Source organism: Plecotus auritus (assembly GCF_963455305.1).
Source record: "Plecotus auritus genome assembly, chromosome: 12".
Classification (NCBI taxonomy): Eukaryota; Metazoa; Chordata; class Mammalia; order Chiroptera; family Vespertilionidae; genus Plecotus; species Plecotus auritus.
In genome coordinates this window covers 34,700,788-34,706,966 of record NC_137778.1, presented here as the reverse complement: position 1 = coordinate 34,706,966, position 6,179 = coordinate 34,700,788, and positions in this window count along the sequence as shown.

The following is a 6,179-nucleotide window of genomic DNA, read 5'->3' as shown; positions in this document are numbered from 1 at the left end:
GGCCAGGTCCTTAAAAAAAAACAACAAAAAAAACAAAAACGATGGGAAACTGAGGCTCAGCGCAGCGGCTACTATAACACACAGCTTGAAATGAAACCTGAGACTTGGGGTTGGGGGAGTGGTGACGTTATCCAAGGCCTCTTTCCTTCTTGTTTTCTTTTCCTTTCTCCCACCAAACACCCACTTGGTGTCTGTTCTAAGAAATGTGGAGGGAAAGTGTCACCTGGCCAAGAGCAGGGCGTGTTGGCCGGGTGGGGCCAGCTGGAGAGTCTCCATCCTGGGTGCTTCTCAAGCATCCATTTCCCGGTCCTCCAGCGTGTAGGCCTCAGAAACATGCCTGCATCCGTGACCCCGAGGTAGATGCAGCAAGGATACTGAGTGGCTGAAGCAGCGCTCGCAGGGATGGGTGCAGCGGCCGGAAGGAAGAGGCATGTGTTCTGGACCTCCAGCATCGGAACTTGCTTTGCTGTTGGGCTAGAGCGCCTTCCTGGAGGTAAAGCGGAAAGCGTCAGGTAACCTGTTTCTGAACCTTCTTTGCCACGGGGGCTTGGGCGCACGACCTGGGCTCTGCCGATGGGACGGTCCCCGTCCAGATTTTGCATCAGAAGTTAGCGATGGGAATAAGCAGGGACACAAAGACTCGATGATCAACAGGTGGTGGCTGTGGTGGCGGTGGCCCTGTTCCCCAGCCGTCCTGCTGATTCTCTGGGCTCCCCAGCAGCTTTTAAAGAAATCCCGTTTTGTGTAAATCTTCCAGAGTCGTTTTTGATGAATTGCAACTACATATCCAGGCTGAGCTGAGGCCTGGAAGATAAAGTTTGAGCATGGAGAAGCACACCCAGTAGGTGAGTGCGCCGTTCCTAGCAGGGGGGCATGCTATGGCCAGCTGGTGGGGAGGTGGAGGCAGCAGGTCTCTTCTCCAACAGACGTGGACGTCGGAGGGGGAGTTTCGGGCATTTTGGCAGCTGGGGAGAGACTTCCGGGGCCTCAATGCAAGGCAGGTTCAGAGTGGCCCCAGGGGTTGGTCACAGATATGAAGTGATCCGTTAACAATTTACACGTCCACTGAACCCCTTTTCCCTGAAGGGAGATTTGAAAGCATTAATCCTCAGATAAGAAATCTGGGGCCTCAGAAGTGACAGCGGTCGCCACAGCAAGGTGTGAGGCATTCACCCTCCCCGCCTCTCCTCCAACCTGCTTGCCAAGCTGTCTTGACAGTAACGTGAGAAAGGGCCCAAGGTTGGCAAAGGGAGCTACTGTGTGCACGGGGCCAGGGCCTGCGCAGGGTTCACTACCGCATTTGACCAGCACACACCTCCGTGCAGCAGGGAGGCTGATGGCCGTTCCCATTTTGGGACAAGGAAGCTGAGACTCAGATCGGGGAAGGAGACTCAGATCGGGGAAGCCATTTGACAGGGATACAAGCCATCTGACCCAACCTCCCCCTTCCTCCAGGGACACCGTTAGGGAGGTGGCCAAGAAGGGGGTCCAGAGACATCCCTCAGAGGGGTGCAGCCAGCACAGCATCCACCCTCTTTCCTCTGGCAGTGCCACCATCACCTTCTCCCCCTTTCTGGGCCCTGATCTTCCTCCCTTCCTGATGCCCTGGTGCCCCAGTGTCTCTGCTGTCAGAACTGTCCCTAAGATTGAGCCCACTTTCCCCTCCCTGCCCATCAGATCTGACCAGTCCTTGGTTCATTCCTTCTGTGATTTGCTCCAAATAAAACTTACACCTTTCGCCTGGCTGGCGTGGCTCAGTGGTTGAGCATCGACCTATGAACCAGGAGGTCATGGTTTGATTCCTGGTCCGGGAACATGCCCGGGTTGCAGGCTCAATCCCCAGCAGGGGGCGTACAGGAGGCAGCCAATCAACGATTCTTTTTTCTTTTTTTTTAAATATATTGATTTCTTTTTGTTTGTTTGTTTGTTTTTGTTACAGAGAGGAAGGGATAGAGAGTTAGAAACATCGATGAGAAACATCGATCAGCTGCCTCCTGCACACCTCCCAGTGGGGATGTGCCTGCAACCAAGGTGCATGCCCTTGACCGGAATCAAACCTGGGACCCTTCAGTCCACAGGCCGGCGCTCTATCCACTGAGCCAAACCAGTTAGGGCCGATCAATGATTCTTATCATTGATGCTTCTCTCTCCTCCTCTCCCTTCCTCTCTGAAATCAATGAAAAATATATATTTTAAAAAAACTTACACCTTTTTACTCCAAAACTAGTGTTCTTTCTGTACCACCCAAGAAAAACAGTGGCTGGAAGAAGCCCGAGAAGAGACAGGGATTTACTGCTGGAAGTTCTGGATGGAGTGGAAAGCAGGCCCTGCCTCGGCCCCCCCGGAGCCTGGCTAGAAGGAGACGGTGCCACGTGGAGGCTCCAGGCAGGCCCGCACGCGCTGTGCTGCTGCTGCGTTTCTCAGTCCGAGCGCTCGGGACACAGGTTCGTTCAGTTTGTGGCCATCGTTGAGCTGTGCTCTTATGATCTGTATGCCTTGCTCTGTATGTCCGTGTACAGCAATAAAAAACTTCGCTTACAATCATTTTTAAAAAGATATTTGGAACGGGGCATTTTAATAAACAGCACGGTGATCCACCTAGAGATAAAGTAATACAAAAACTCCAGACTTACAGAAACTGGTAAATGAGGATCGCCGGGCACTAAACAAGAGTGTTTTCTTGCCATATAAAAAGGATTAATAATAGACACTTTTATGTATTTATTTTTTGCTTCCCCATGAATTTAAATAAAATTCTATTGAGACATAAAACTTTTCAGGGTCATGGCCACAAGGGAGGCACAACCTGCATTTTGGAGACCTTCCTGCCTTTGCGTCTCTTTCCTCAGCAATCCTAGGTGCCGATCAAAGCAGCACTCAGAATGCAGAGGTTGGCTGTGCTCCAGCAGAGGCCAGAACTGGGCAAGGAGGAGGCTCCGATAACCTCGGAAGGACAGTTCCAATACGTGGTTCCACGGCCAGTGGGCAGTACCTGGCGACTTCCTGAAACTCCCCGCACCAGGGTGCCACAGTTTTATGAGGTAGAAAGAACACTGTGTATTTAAAAAAAACAAAGCACACACACACACACACACACACACACACAAATGGAAACAAAATTCTAGAAAAGTCGTCATGCCCCAGAAATAAAAAGGAGCCCAAAGATAAATGTATACACACACATGAAGAATAAATTTCTTTTCTGGCTCATGGCTCTCCCCTCTTACCTACCACAAAAGTGCCTAATGGTCAGGAAGCTGGACAAAATTTCATACAAACAAAAGGTAGAACCAACCAACCCATGCTAGATCAAATTCCAGGTAAGAATTTCTGACCCGTGTTCCGCCCTGAGGCTACCTGTGCTAATGGCATCCACGAGGTACTGAAACAGTAGAAATGGTCCCAGGGCCAACGGAATATAATGACCGGCATTCATTTTAAGGTGGTTGTGTATGCTGGATTTTTATGGACCACCTGGATTTTAAGTAGCCAGTCACTCCTAACTGAATTTTTTTTTAGCAGTTCACTCACTCATTCATTATTCATTCATTCAACAAAATTACGTGCTGATGGTGCTGAACTAAACTGTATATCCACGTGGGAAAAATAAATTTTGACCCCCAAGCTGCACAAAAAAATTACTCTGAGCGGAATCATAGACCCAAATGTGAAGGCTAAAACCATCAAGTTCCTAGAAGAAAACTAAGTAGATGACTCCTGGACAAAGATTTTTTAAACAGGACACAAAAAGTACTCTTCATAAAATAATTAGATTTTTTTTAAATTAAGAAATTCTGTACATCAAAAGATAACATTAGGAGAATTAAAAGGAAGCCACAGACTGGGAGAAGATACCTGTAATCCATGTACTGGACAAAGGACACATAGATCAGTATGACAGGCAACCCCCCCGAAAATGGGCAAAAGATCTAAACAGACATTTCACTGAAAGGATATCAAAATGGCCAACAAGCATCTAAATATTATTATTATTAATAATTATCTCAATATTATTATTAGAGAAATTTAAATCCCAATGAAATCCACACCCCCTTTTTTAAAGTAAACAAACTGACCATACCAGGCAAAGTTGTGGAGCAACCGGAAATCTCATGTCACTGGCTGGAATATAAATTGTTATACCACTTTGAGAAACTGTTTGGCAGTCTGTTTAAAGGTTAATATGTGTATGCTCTATAATTCTACAATTCAATCCTGGGTATACACGTAGGATGAATAGTGGGGATCTAATATACAGCAGAGCGATCATAGCTAATAACATTGTATTATCTACTTGAAATTTGCTAAGAGAGATGGTCTTAAGCATTCTCACCATACACCTACACACACACACACACACACACACACACACACACACACGGGGTACTATGTGAGGTGATGGATATGTTAATAGCTTGGTTGTGGTGACCAATTCACACTGTATATCAAAACATCATGTAGTGCACTTTAAATATATACAGTTTTTATTTGTCAAGTATACCTCAGACTGGAAAAAAGATTATTTGTAAGCAGCTTCATTCGTGATAGGCAAAACCTCGATGCAAGCCAAACGTCCACCAGTAGAATGAGTGCATGAGTTATTGAGTATTTATGCACTGGAATAAGACACTGCATTGGAAAAGAATGAGCCACTGCTCCATGCAACAACGTGGACGCATTTCACAGACACACTGTTGAGTGTAAGAAGCCAGACCTAAAAGTACACACACTATGTAATTCACCCATATCACGTTCAAATATTGGTAAAACTAATATATGGCGAGAGAGGTCAGAACAGTGGTTACCCTCGTGGGACACTGGATGGGAAGGGGCATGAGGAAGCTGGAGAGTGCCAATGTCCTGATCTGGGTGGCAGTTACATGGGTGCACACATATGTAGAAATTCCTCATTCTGTACACATAAGCTTTGTGCACTTTACTGAATTTATACCTCAAAAACTGAAAGTAAAAAAAACACAGACCATAAAACCTGCGTACATGTCCTACAATAGTCACTGTGCCTTTTCTGCAAGCACTCACACTGGCCCACCTCCTTGACGGTTCAGGAACCACCCCTCCCCAGGGAAGGCGTGCACGTGAGCACTCTATCCTGGCAGACACCGAGCGCATCTTCCTTTCAGGCGGCAGTGGAAGGGGCGGGGACGGAACACCGCGTCTGAGAAGTAATCTTTCCTCCCACCACCCAGTAGAGCATCAGTCCAAGCTCCATAAATGTTTATTGATCAACAACAGTTACTATTTTATAGCCATAACACTGAGCACACACCTTACATTGGGCATGCGCGAAGAGCTTCCCCTTTTCTTATTTAAAACTTCTGTAACCCTACCGCGCTGTTCCCGCGTCAGTCCCACCGTCCAGGTGAGGAGATGGAGACTTAGGGCGGCTTGGTGAAGTGAGTGGCTCCAGGCCTTGCAGAGAGTCAGGTGATGAATGGAAATCCCAGCCCAGGTTCTCTGAATTTAGAACCTGGACTCCACACCACTCGCTCCGGAAGGGATGGGTGGCGTCCAAGCCCCGCCCGCGTGTTATGTAACACGCGCGGAGCCCGGAGACACTCGGCGCGGGGCTGGAGCTGTGGCGCGGGCCAGGCTTGGCGAGGGATTCCTCGAGCGAGGCCCTCAGTCCCACTAACTGCGCGCAGGTGGTTCACCAAGTGCGTGGCCTCTTCCCCAACGACCTGCAGCCCATTGGCCTGGGGAATCAGGAAGCCTCCCTCTGCTCGGAAACCATACATTTTTTTTTCCGACTTCAAAACACACCCCGGAGGCAGGCGTGGGGGTTTCACTCCCCACTCCTGGAAAGAGAGAACCAACGCGAAACTTCCAGAGAAGCAGGAGGAACACGGGCCTGCGAGGGAGCGGGACAGAGATGGGGAAAGCTGGGGGGTCGGGGGAGGAGTTAGGGGACGGGAACGGCAGAGAAAGCGTAGTGGAAAGTAGAAACAGAGGGAGTCCCAGCAACTCCGAAGTTCAGGGGGTGTCAACGCAGCCCCTCTATTGCGCCTGCGTAGTGCCCTTCTTGGGCACCCTCACCCCGTCCCACCACCGAAGATTTACTCGTCTCTAGGCAACCATTCACCCGAGAAGCCAATCAGAGGGCGCCTTGGGCCCGGCCCTCGCCGTCAGCGTCCAGGCGGAAGGATCCGGTGGGCGCTGGC